Source organism: Pantherophis guttatus, chromosome 15 (assembly GCF_059756535.1).
Source record: "Pantherophis guttatus breed Tessera chromosome 15, ASM5975653v1, whole genome shotgun sequence".
NCBI classification, from domain to species: Eukaryota; Metazoa; Chordata; class Lepidosauria; order Squamata; family Colubridae; genus Pantherophis; species Pantherophis guttatus.
The window spans coordinates 19,834,250-19,847,934 of record NC_142077.1 but is presented as its reverse complement, the minus strand read 5'-3'; the positions used below and the strand labels follow the sequence as shown (position 1 = coordinate 19,847,934).

The 13,685-nt window shown below is 46.2% G+C and overlaps 1 long non-coding RNA gene across 1 annotated transcript; it reads right to left on the bottom strand.

Annotated features, from left to right (window-relative positions):
- Positions 1-5,333: 5,333 nt before the first annotated feature.
- Positions 5,334-13,205, bottom strand: LOC148112056 (uncharacterized). The gene is made up of 3 exons (XR_015730047.1): positions 12,890-13,205; positions 7,370-7,582; positions 5,334-5,554 (listed from the first exon to the last, which is right to left on the bottom strand). It is a non-coding gene; the product is annotated as an uncharacterized LOC148112056 (long non-coding RNA).
- Between the last annotated feature and the right edge of the window lie 480 nt (positions 13,206-13,685).

Sequence of the window (13,685 nt, the reverse complement as noted above, 5' to 3'; positions counted from 1 at the left end):
AAAGTTGCCTTTGACCTGGGAGCCTCTGGATGGAGCTTGGCGCTGGGTCCTCTGGGAATTGGCCGCCCTCTTCGGGTCTCTCGGTTGTCGTCCTTAAGCAGATCCTGGCAGTTTAGGGGAGATTGGGGGTCATCTTGCATAGGATGGACCCCCAATTCCCCAATCTCTTGCTTTTTTAGGCTGGGTATTTAAGTTTTTGTTTAATTCACTTGAATTAATACTCCTTATTCAGAATGGAATACAACAGAACACAACAGAATAACGGAAAATGGAATGGAACGGAACAGAACAGAACAGAATAGAACCTTATTTAGAATAGAATCTCTCCTGACTTCTAGGTTGCATTTCTCTTCGCTGGGCTTCCACCCGTTGCTTCTCTTCCTGCCTTCAGGGGCTCCGGAGGATGAATGGATCCCTCTTCTCCGTGAGAGCCACCCAAGTATTGGGCGATGCTGTCCCATCCCCTGCAGCCCTTCCCTTCCTTAGACCGGACATTCCCCGTCCCTTCATCTGTCATCCCCTGCTTCAGCCTCCAGACCCCCCCCCACCTTCTTTCTCCCTCTCCTTTGCCCACGGAGGCCGAGGGTTTTTTGGGTTGGAGGAAGGAAGAGGCTCAGACCTCCCTTCCCCACCCCCACCCCCACTCCCACCAGATCCTGCAGCCGGCCTGGGAGGAAGCCCGCCCAACACCCCCCCTTCTCTCGCCCACTGTGCTCTTTCTGCCCCACAGCTGCTGGCTGAGAAGGGAATGGAGGGAGGGGTGAGGGGAGCTGTGTCCAAGGCCAGACCCCCCCTTTCCCCCCTTCCCCCTCTGCCTTTGTCAATGGAGGCTGGGCTGAGGCCTGGGGGCTCCCGAACCTTCCACCCCAGCCCGATCTCTGGGTCAGGTTTATTGGGAAGTTGTGATTGGGACAACTTGGCCCTTCTTCAGTCCCACAACTGTAGACAGCAACATCTGGAGAAGGAGGGGCTTCCTCTGCCTTGGGGGAGGAGAGAAAAGATGCAGTTGCCCAGATTCAGGGGGTCAAACCCGCCTTCTGCTCGAGTTGATGCGGACCCGGGTCCTCCCCGCCAGACCTTCCGGCTCTGGGGATCTGCAGAGGCCCCTTCAGTCCCAGGAGACCCTCCCTTCCTCGGTCAAACTTCTCAGACTGGCCGTCCTGCTGGATCCCTTCCTCTCCAACTGCGTCAGGGAGGTCGATCAGGCCGGGGATGATTGGCAGCTCCTGGGTATTTTGGGCTGGTTTTGAGGTAGCCTGGCTGGGTGGGGTTTCCTCTGCTGCATAAGGGAAGGTCACAAATATGCTGCGTGAGGAGGGAGGAAAAGTCCGTGGACCGAAAAGACGGGAGGGAGGGGGAGAGGGAGGGAGGGAGGGAGGGAGGGAGGGAGGGAGGGAGGGAGAGAAATCTACAAATGCCCAGAAGCCCAGACAGCTGCACGGGGTCCCTTCTGAAGAGGGCGGCCTTCGGATTGCGTTGATCTCGGAAGTTTTGAGCAGGTCAGGCTGATTCTTCTTCAGCTATTTGTAACTTACAAAACCACCCAAATACAAGGAAAGATGATGGGGTTTTCTTCCCCTTCCCTTCTCCTTCCCCTCCCCCTCCTCTTTCAATCCCTCTTTCCCTCTTCGTTTCCCGCCAACTCACGCAGACTTCATGCAAATCCCTCCTTCTCCAGGGGGGCCTGGATGAGGCCCTTGACAGGAGATTAGAGAGAAATGCCACCTTCTCTTTATGGGTTTATTTAACGGAGAGAGATGGATGCTCAACCTAGTCTCAGACACGGATGGATGGATGGATGGATGGATGGAGGATGGATGGATGGATGGATGGATGGATGCATGGATGGATAGTAAGGCGCCTCCCCGCCCTCCTCTTGTCTTGCCCAAACTTACAGCCGCCCCTTCCCTGTCCCACTCCCTTTGCATCCAGGGACCCTGGGAACAAGGCAGACCAGCCACACAACCTCCACTGACTTTGAAGTCCTCATCCGGCGCTGCCAAAATCCCTCCTGGCTTTTTGGAAAGGAGCCTGAGCGCTCAGCCTTCCCCTGAGGTCGCCCCTTCAACCTCCCACCCACGGAGGGTTACGGTGAGGGTCGGGGCAGCCAATCACTTGCCCCCCCATTTCCCCCCTTCAGGTCTAGAAAGGAAGCCTTCATTTTAAGCGCCTCTTCAACCCACCGCCTCCTCCGATCAGGGCGTCGGTCTCTGAAGAGTGGCGGGAGGCATCTGGAGGGCTGCATCTCTCGTATCTCCCGCAAGGTGGACGAAGCCTCACCTGGCCCAGATGTTGCCCTCGGTAGTTTGGGGGGGGGGCAAAAACGATGAGCTTCCCCATCACCCCCCCGCAACTTCCCCCCCCACACACAGAAGATCCGGGTATTTTGGGGGGGGGGCCTCAGCGCAGCCCTTGACAGAGGCAGAAGGGGGGATTTTGGGTCCTGGGGGGGGTTGAAGGGTCCTCGGCTGCCCCTCTCCCCCGGGGCTCCTCCCTCCCGCTCTCAGATCCGGGGGCCGCTGGAGCTGCAGCCCCGACGTGGCCCGGGAGGGAAGAGGCGCAGGGAGAGCCCGCCCGCCACACCTGCAGCCCGGCTGGGAAGAAGCCTGTCCAGCCGCCCCCACCGGCTCCCTGGCGAGGCTCCCGGCCAGCCCCGAGGAGGCTCCTGCGGGGACAAGGCGGCGGGAGGGAGGCGGCAGGACGGGGGCTTGAGTGACAGCTGTCTGTTCGGGCGACGGGGGAGGGGAGAAGGGAAGCAGCGGCAGAAAGAACCTTTTGTTCTGGGGGGGGGGAATAAGGGGGGCCAGGAGTGCCCTGGGAGGGGCAGAGATCCAAACTTTCAAAACCAGCTTTCAAATAAAAGCCACATGGGTGACTTTGAGACACTCATTAGAAGATTGTGAGTTCTAGTCCTGCCTCAGGCATGAAAGCCAGCTGGGTGAGTTTGAGCCAAGGTCTCGGAGGCTCTGAGTTCTAATCCTCCCTTAGGCGAGAAAGTTTCCTGGATGACTTTGGGCTGATCCCTAGGAGACTCCTGAGTTCTAATCCCACTTTAGTCCTTTTGGATTGGGGCTGTGAAACATGGAAAATATTTCCTCAGATTAATGTGGGATGCCAGAATTGGGGATTCCTAGAGTGTGAGATGGCTGAGTGTCCAATATTGTGTGGTTTGATGGAGGAAAGTGAAATTGTGGGGAAAACACCACTTCCATGTTGGGCAAAGCCATAAGTCTCTCTGCCTTCTGCTTGTGGGAGAACCAGAGGAATTTGTGTGGTCACTGTGGATCTTACACTGATCTTGGTCTGATCCATCAGAGCTTTTCTTAGCTCCTTAGAATGGAATTTGCAAAGGGATCCTGTTTGCAATTAGGAGCCATTATAAGACATAAAAATTGATTCCCAACTGATCAGCAATTTGTGTAGTTGGAGAGCAGAACAGCTTCCATGGGTGCCTCTCCCTAGAAACCAGGAAGTCCCCCCCCCACCCTCTATTCACCCCTTCTTGGACCTGGATGAATATTATGCAGCATTGAAGGTTTCTGATCTGGTCAGTGATGCGGCTGCCTTTAGACAGGATCCCCTCAACCTCTTCCTGGGGAGAATCTCAAGGTCCCCTTTCTCTGGGCGTCTTCTCCAGCCCTTCACAGACAAAACAAGCTTGGAAGAGGAGCAGAGAAAATGTTTTAGGTAGAAATTGTAGAGTGGAAAATTAAAGAAGCTCTTCTGCTGAACATTTTCTGCAAAGGAGGTTTTTAGGAGGAAATCAAGAAAGAATTATGTAAGAGAGATGAAGATTTCCCTCCTCAGCCGAGAACCAGTCAAACATGGCATTTCACATCATTCTGGCATTTTCACGGAGAGGATCAGGCAACCAGGCTGGTTCCCACAGTTTCCTCCTGACCTCTTTTCCTGCTCTCTCTCTCTCACACACACACTTTTAGCTGTAGGAACAAGTGCCCAAATTATTTTTTATAAGGTGTCACATTCAGTAGCTGTTGCTGAACACCAAATTTCTCTGAATGACTTCTACTTCTCTTTACAAAATTTATTGAGCTAAGAATATACAAGTATTACAGTCATTTCTCATTTGGAAACATGTAGGGTTTTTTTGACTCCTGAATACTATTTAAGAGGAAATAATTAATGTGTACTTTCAAATGAAAGAACATTTTACAATCCCTTTAAATATTAGGGTGTTATGTCTCAGGTTTTTATATTTACTCTGGCTGTGAGCTGCTCTTTTGTGTTGAGGTCTGGCCTCAGAAGGATAATGTAGCACTTGGGGATGAAGATGCAGCCCAGCAGACCAGCACTGGAGGCCAGGATGGAGAAGACCTGCACAGCCACCATGTATTTCCCTTTGGTGCTCAGGTAGGTGGGCACAAAAGTCACCCAGACACTGCAGAAGACCAGCATGCTGAAGGTGATCAGCTTGGCTTCGTTGAAGGCCCCAGGCAGGTTCCTGGCCAGGAAAGCCACCGTGAAGCAGATGGCAGCCAGGAAGCCCATGTAGCTGAGGGTGACGTAGAACATGACAACGGCCCCTTCGTTGCATTGCAGGATGATCTCTCCAGGCTGGGAGTGGAGGTCAGAGTCAGGGAAGGGGGCAGAAACTCCCAGCCAGATGGAGCAGATGATAATTTGGACAGCAGAAGAAGAAAGGATGATGGAGTTGGCCAAGCTCTTCCCCAACCATCTCTTCACCCGGTTTCCTGGTTTTGTGGCCAGGAAGGCCAGCACCACCATGATGGTTTTGGCCAAGAGAGAAGAAACGGCAACTGAGAAGATGATGCTGAAGACCGTTTGTCGGAGAAGGCAGGTGGCTTTCCTTGGTTGACCAATGAAGAGAGAAGGAGACAAGAAACAAAGCAGGAGGGAGACCAGGAGGATGTAGGAGAGGTCCCGGTTGTTGGCTTTGACAAGGGGAGTTTCTAGATACTTAATGAAGATGATTAAAACAAGGCCTGTGGTTAGGAAGAAGAATAGGGCAAAAGAGACCAGGATGATGCCCAGATGTTCTTCATAAGACAGGAAGGTTACAACTTTGGGGATACATTGGACTCTGGCCTCATTTGGGTATTTATCATCTGGGCACTTGGTGCATTTTTCTGTATCTGAGAAAAGGAAAAAGCAATATTTCCTCGATATTCTGTCCTTTACATTTCAAGAAGTCCTTTTTTTTTTTGGACTGATTCCAGCAATATTTTCCAAGATGTGTTCTTTAACCATTCCACAGAAAATAATGATAATATAATTTTCTAATACATTTGTAGCTAACTATATGAAATTGGAGGATTTCTAGTGCATTTTGAATAAACACAAAAAACTTTAGTTGAACTTTAAGGCATGTTTTAATTTGCACTTTCATCAAAATGCTCTGGATAAATCCATTTCCACCAGGCCTTCCTTTCCTCTGATGTCACCCACCTTCCTGAGTGGAGAAGGTCCCCTCCGGACAAGGAACGCAGTCGTAGCAGCAAACTGGCTCTCCTTCTCGAGCCCTCTTGACAAATCCAGGATGACAACTTTCCACACATTTGGACTGAGGCAGAGACTGAGCAGAAAAAAAAAAGGAATGCCAAAGAAAATATGTTAGGACTCTCCGTCCATGGAAAATGGGGGGAGAAATGGACATTAGCCAAGTAGCCTCTAATGCTTCACTGAGGTAAATATGAAACCTCTGACTCCTTCTAAACAGGTGTAGGAGAGGTGACCCTTCCAGGTTCTTCCTTTAGTTCCTCCCTTTTGCTTCTGGCACAACACGTTGGAATAATAAAGGACTTTTCTACTTAATAAAGTCTGGAAGGATGGAATTGAGAAAAGATTTAAGCATTGTGACAGACGTAAAGTTTCCCCCTCACGACTGTATTAAAAGGCATTCCTCCACTCTTCATCTATCTATCCATGGTGATGATGATCATATTAAATTTTTAAATACAGTCATTGTCAAAGATGTATTAAATTATTTTATTTAATAAAGATTTATTTAAGTAGAGTAAAACGTTATTAAAAAGGAAACTTCTGACCAGTAGGGTCTGGAAAGGTTTCTTCTGGACTACAGAAAGCCTTGCAAAGCTGGTCCCCTTTGACACTAGTTCAAAACAGTCTCCCCGTTAAGAGACAAAGCAAAAATTCCTCATAAATTATAGCTGATGATGTTACCTAGTTGGGTAATGAAACGCCTGGAAGAAAACAAGGAAGCTCAGAGAGCACCAAGGAGCCCTCATGTCAGTCCTGAGCTACCAATATTCTCCTTTATTAAGACTGAAGGTTTCTGCACAGTTTCTAGGACTGCAGTGAGATTGAGGGGAGATCATGAGAAGGTGTCCCTGAAAAAGGTTAAGTCGCAAACCTTTGGCTGCAACAGAGGGGACATGAGTGTGAGTCCTGGGTCAGAAGGGGATATTTCTAAGGCCCATCCAGTTATCCAAGAAAAAGTCCTTTGTGTTGAAGAACTCCAATTAGGAGACTCCAACTGGCATGGAAAGACAGACCCACATTTAGTAGTAGTTGAATTTGGAGACTCCTTTTCATGCAGAGGGACAGAAGATAGCTAACACTCAAGATAAACAAGGCCATTCATTTTCAGATGAAGAGCCCTCTTAATTAGCAAAGGCCAAATCTAAGTAGCATTTCCTGTCACAATCTGTCTCCTTACTTCTGATATCAGGAAGACCTTTTCTTTGAACTACAGTTGTGTTTCAGGTTTCTGGGACAAGGGATTCTCTCACTGGTCACTGTCATTTTACGTGAACTGAAAGCCTCGGACCTCCTTCCTAGGGGCAGAAGATCAGTTGTTCCCCCCCCCAGTTGGGTGAAAGACAGATATGGCTACCTTTGACCAGGTCTGGACTACTTAAAAACATCACAGACCATGGAGCTGCCCTTTGAGGGAACCATTTCCCAATGGCCTTTCCCTAAGCAGGACAAGAGGAAGCTTCTCTCCCAATGGGACCCCCAGGAGCTCCATCCAGCCATGATCCAATTTCATCCCATTCAGTCCAAACCTCAATTCAGGGTCTCTTCAACAGAATCCCCTTCAGCTTTGCTCTTTCAGGACAAGGAACAAGCGAACCTGAGGCTCTTAACAACACAACCTCCAGCACTTGAGGGTTTCTCATCCCAGGTTGGACATGGCTGAACCAGCTACAAAGAGTCTTCAGTATTACAGCAGCTGAAGAACAGCTTGGTCTAAAGTACTGAAGGCTCCCAAGTGGTCTATAGAAAGGAAACTATAAGGTTCAATTGTATTGAACTCCCCATGTTCAATTCTCAGTGAAGGTCATGGACCCTGGAAACTGGGCTTAGTCCACATGAAATGGGTCTGAAATCTTGGAAAAAAGAGGAATCACACCAAAATTTCTCCCACCTTGTTGAGGAACTTTAGCTGTGAAAGAGCATTTAGGAAGATATAAAGTGTCCGTCTTTCCAAAGTCCCCATTTGAACTTCGATGGGATCCCCCTTGGGGAGAAACAACCAGCTCACAATAGTCAGATCTGCTGCTACATCTCCATTTTGATCCAAGTAGAGTTTCATCATGGAAATATTGCAATACTCATTCTTCTGCAGGAAAGGATGGAACTAGAAGGGGAACATCCAGGAAGTTTAACATCTGAAAGCTTTTTTAAAAAAAATCCCATTTAGCGTTTACACATTTGAATCTTTTTTCTACAGCTGCCTAACATCAAAATATACATTTAGAAAAATAGGCGTTACTCCCTTCATAAATAAAACAAATGTTCAACAAATTGCTCAACCCTATATTGGCAAAATATATATTAACAAAAAATAATTGATGCAATTGGTAAATTATAGGGGACATTCTAGAGCAGATGATAAATGAAATGAATCATAGGAAAAAAAATTATTTATAAACGCCTGGAAAACATCAGGTTGATTATGAAAAATGGTTCATTTAGTGACCATTTCAAAGTTACAATGGCACTGATCATTTCCCCAGGATCATGGCAGCATCCCCAGGGTCTCCAGGTGATCAACATCTGAATTCTTGGCATCCACTTATGATGGTTGCAGAGTTTTAGGATCGCCTGATCTCCTTTTGCGACTTCTGACAAGCAAAATCAATAGGGAAGCCGGATTTAGTTAACAACTGCGATGATTCACTTAAGAAGAAAAGGCAAGAAAGTCATAAAATAGGGCAAAACTTACTTAATGACCGTCTTGCTTAGCAACAGAAATGCTGAGCTCAACTGTGGTCGTAAATCCCATCCTGCCTCTTCCAATAACTGGAAGAAGTTGCCCAGAAGCTCCAGATCTCCTCCATGTTGCTCCAGAGGGAGGAGGGGAAATGGGGCAATGAGCTCAGTCAGAAGGGAGGAGATTCTGGCTGAAGGAGAGGAAAAAGACCCTGAAAAGAGGAGCCATTTCAGAGCTGAGCCCTCAAAGCAGAGAAGTTCAGCCTCCCCTTCACTGAGGAGGCAAAGACTGAGCGGCCGTCAGTCAGAGAGGCTTTGACTGGGACTCCTGCAGAGAGGAGGGTTGGGCTAGATCAGCGGTTTTCAACCTGGGGGTCGCGACCCCTTTGGGGGTCGAACGGCCATTTCCCAGGGGTCGCCAAAGCCCTCTCTCGCCCCCCCTTCCCCCCACGCCTTCACTCACCCTCACTCTCTGCTCTGTTGGATCGCCCACCCCCAATCTATTGCTGCCTCCGGAATCCCAGCTGATGGCTAGAGGAAAAAAGCTGTTTAAATTCTTGCCACGGGGCTTCAAAGGGCCACCCTAGAGCCAGTGGTGCAGCTGAACCGTTTCTCAAATTGCTGGCTTGCCCCGCCCCTCCGCACCACTATTTATTGCCAATAAATAGTGGTGGGCGAGGGGCGGGCGAGCCAGCAATTTAACAAAGGATTCGGTGTCTTTTTGTAATTTTATTGGCCTGGATTAGATTGGCTCCCGACTCTCAGCTGATTTGCTCTCAGCTGTTTTGCTCAGGGCTCTGCTGCTTGCTTGCAAAGAGTGCTGATTTTTTCCCCCCTAGCTATGCTGAAAAATGAAACTGAAAGTAAAGCAGGCTGTTGGCTTTGCTGTTGCTGCAATTAGGCAGGCAGATTTCTTTTCTTTTTCCTCACCAAAAAAGGTAGGTGCAAACAATGGGAAATTTAGGGAAAAAGAGGAGAGTTCAAGATTTTAAAACACAAAAGAAAAAAAGCTCTATTTAACTAGGGAATTGTAATAATTGAGATACTATTAATTGTATATTGTGTTGAAAGCAGAAATGGTTAAGTTGTGGTTTGGAGGAATATATGGGGGAAATTATTTGGTTTATTATTGGTAAATATAATTAATTGATTTGTAAGAAATTGGATTGCATGGAAATAATTGGAATATTCATGTTCATATTGATTAATATACAGAAAAGGTAGTTATATAACCAATTGATTTATATTAAAATGTTGAATTTATATTAACTGTAATATTACATAATGTGAGGATGGATATAAAAATAGATGACAATGGGACGGGGTATAATATAGAATAGAAGGGAAAAATTGAATTTGATTAAGATTAGAGATGAGGATGAAGGGCAATATTGGTTTTTTAAAAAAAATAGATGAGGAATAAATATGGCAAAAAGGAAATATAGAAATTGTAAATTTAATTGAAATGACTAAACACTGTTTAAATTTGTGAACCGGCCAAATACTCTGTTCAAATTGTTGGAAGAAATCTCCTTCTAGGTTCTGCTCCAAGTGGGGAAAAAGACACTGGAAACATGGAGACTGCTTGGAAAGATGGTTTAATGGTGGACAGGATCACATGGCTTGAGTTCCTGAACAGAAAAGGGCAGATACAGTAAATCCTCGGGTTTTTATGCTCTCTCTGGCTCTGCATTTCTTGGGGACCAGAAAGAGTATCCTGATTGGTTGTCAGACTCCCAGGGGGTGGGGGTCTTAGTTAGCCTTGCTGTGGCTGATGGTCACATGTGCTTCCCAGGTCACATGTGGTGAGTTTCTGCTGCTATTGTGTAGAGGGCTAATCCTATCTTTATTGGATCTTGGGCAATTCCTACTATGGCTCTGCCTGAAGGAGGTAGATCTTTGTTATGTAGAATAGACTGGCCCAGGCCTTAATGGCCCATTGACAAAGGGTGGGGGGGCAGGAAGATGGGAGCTGCTTCAAAACATGCTTATCCCAGGGAAATATAATATTCTGCCTTTTTCATATTTCCTAAAATATTTCACTCTTCCAGGAAAGGGGTAGGTGCTAACTTCCTACAAAAGAAAATACATTGTATGTTTGTATGTGTGTTTCTAATTATTGCTATTTATTCATATTTGTTCTCTTTTATTCTTTAAAGTTTAACAATTCATTCCTTATCTTAATATCTTTCTATTTGTTTGGGGTTGGCTTTCTTCCCTTTCATCTTTTTTATTGTACAGCAATCTTTCCTCAAACCTACCACCTCTCTCTTTTCTTTCCTTCTTACTTTCTCTTCCTCCCCCTCTTCTCCTCCCTACTTCCTCTTTCTCCTTCTCTTCCTCTCTTCCTCCCTCTCTTACCCTCACTCCTATTCTAATTTCCCTTCCCTTCCTTCATCCCTCTCTATTGCTGTATCCTTTTATGCATATGGACTACTCAGAGGGCTGAAAAAGTTATTTCTGACTGGTCCTCGTACTTTTGACCAGTCGTCGAACTTACGACTGTCCTCACATTTTACGTTTTTGCCCTATCTTGTCACCATGGTGAAGAGAAGCAGTTGTGAAATGGGTGACACGGTTGTTAAGAATGCTACAATGGGCATAAATGATGACCAGTCATAAGTGCGAAGACCGGTCAAAAGTGCGAGGACCAGTCAGAAATCACTTTTTTCAGCCCTCTGGGTAGTCCTTTTGTGCATATGGACTACTCAGAGGGCTGAAAAAGTTATTTTTGACTGGTCCTCGCACTTTTGACCAGTCCTTGAACTTACGACTGTCCTCACATTTTACGTTTTTGCCCTATATTATCACCATGGTGAAGAGAAGCAGTTGTGAAATGAGTGACCTGGTTGTTAAGAATGCTGCACGGGCATAAATGTGAGGATGGTCATAAGTGTGAGGACCAGTCAAAAGTGCGAGGACCTGTCAGAAATGACTTTTTTCAGCCCTCTGAGTAGTCCCTATACACATAGCCATGGCCACCCGATCACATGACCTCCAAGCCACGCCCACAAAATAAGCCACGCCCACAGAACCAGTAGTAAAAAAATTTAGAACCCACCCCTGGTTGGGGGTCACCACAACATGAGGAACTGTATTAAAGGGTCGCGGCATTAGCTAGGTTGAGAACCACTGCGCTGGATGGTCTCAAAGTGTCCTTTGAAGTTATAAAGGTAAAATTCAACTATGCTAATCACAAACCCTTAAAGACATGAGTGTATTTAAAAATGCATACATCCTTTTAAAATTCAGGGGCCTGGTGGCTCAGCAGACTAAAAGCATTGTGATTGACACCAGCTGTCTGCAATTACTGTAAGTTTGAATCTCCCCAGGCTCAAGGTTGACTCAGCCTTCCATCCTTTCTAAGGTAGGTAAAATGAGGACCCAGTTGTGGGGCAATAAGCTGACTTTGTATAAATATACAAAAGTATGAAGGCTATTGCTTAATGCATTGTAAGCCGCCCTGAGTCTCCGGAGAAGGGCGGCATATAAATCAAATTTAAAAAAAATAATAATAACTGTGTTTAGAACCAAAATCTATCTGTCGTGGGGCCTGGTGCTTAGAAGATGATGTCTCCAGCAATCAGATTGACCAACTGTTGAGAAGGTTCCCCTCCTTCTCCTTTGGGCTCCTTCTCTGAAGGATCTAAGATTGATGGATCCATATTGTTAGAAATAGGAAAGCAGCAATAAAGCAAGGGAGGCAATCTGGTACCCAAAAGGAGCAAAAGTTTATCAAAGCATCTGCAATTAGCACAGCCCCCCCACCCCCCAAGGCTGTGTGCTCTCCCCACTTCTCTTCTCTCCGTATAACAATGACTGCATCTCTAAGGATCCATCTGTTAAACTACTGAAGTTCGCAGGTGACACAACAGTGATCGGCCTCATTCGAGACAATGATGAATCCGCATACAGACGGGAGGTTGAACAACTAGCCTCGTGGTGCGATCGGAACAATCTGGAACTGAAGACACTCAAAACTGTAGAAATGGTGGTGGACTTTAGGAGAAACCCTCCCATACTTCCACCTCTCACAATACTAGACAACACAGAATCCACAGTAGAGACCTTCAAAATTCTAGGTTCTGCCATATCACAACACTTAATGATAGTCATAGGGTTATAATTATAGTCATTAAGTGTTCGACCTTATGATTCTTGATGAACGTATCTTTTCCTTTTATGTACACTGAGAGCCTATGCACCAAGACAAATTCCTTGTGTGTCCAATCACACTTGGCCAATAAAAAATTCTATTCTATTCAAATCCACCAGGTGGACCTGGATCAAAGCATGCAAGAGGTTTTATGCCCTTCCTCCTGTCACTCAACCCTGTCCTGCTTATCTATTGGCTGAAGGACTAGCAAGCTCTCAGCCTATCCAGAGCTCCTGTTCAACTCCTGGCCTTATTTTCCCCAGCAACCCCCTGTCTCCATGGCCTGGTGTGATTGTGCACCACTAACTTTCCATTGCTCTTTTGCATAAATTGGTTATTTTTGAAATGTGTCCATTAAGCTCTTTCTCAGAAATCCCTCCCCCCCTTTTCTTTCTAGACTTTTCTGAACCACTTTGTTCACTCTAAGAACAAGACCGTTTTAACTAGTTTTTCAAAAAATTCCTTAATATTCTAGTTCCTTATTTTCTTTATTTATTATGCAGAAGCAAAAGTTGTAATGAAACATTATTTTAGAAGCAATTTTCTTCATATCTGACAATATCGGAACCCCCATACCTGCCACGGCTGCAGCCTTGGAGCCCCCAACCTCCCTTTGCCCTCCTTCCTTCCCCTCCTCCCTCTGGAGGAATAGGCAGCGTTCAAGGCCTGGGCCAGAGTCTGAATGAGACTGTAGAAAACGGGAGAATTTGGGAACCTTCCTCTGTTCCTTTTCCATTGGGTCTCCAGTGGGGCTTTCTGGGTGCATCTTCTGCGGCCTTTGACAGAAAAGACGTTCTTTGAAAGAGAACAGAGAAAATAATGATCTTGAAACTTTCTTTCCACAAAGAAATCGTATTCAAAGGCAAAATCCATTGGCCTTTCTTTTAACAGATTACCCAAGTTCCAAATACTATGGATGTATTTGTAAAGTCTGTTCTTTTTCAATCTTAATTGTCCCAAAGCTGTAATGATCCAGACTTTCCCTTCAATGGGTCCTGGCAAAACTTCAAATATTAAATGGAAAGGAAGAATTCTGTCCTGAATGGGAACATTTTCTATGAAGTGAACAAAGACGTTGACTTGTCTCCACTTAGAGAGGGAATCCCTGAGGGCTGTTGTGTATCCAGTTGTTGAGAACAGTTGTGATATAACCACGCAAATTCCACTCCTGAGAAGCATAGGAATAAAAATCCTCATGAAATTCTCTCCCTTCTCTGTGTCTGAAGCAAAGAGGCCAATCAGGGTCCATCTGAAATGGAGGAGCAGGTGGACAATTGCTGGGTAGTGGAATCCTTCTTTGGGGAGCATCTGGTGAAAAAAGGGGAATTTCCTTTTATCACTCAGAGCCTCTGAAACAAGGTTATTACTGATC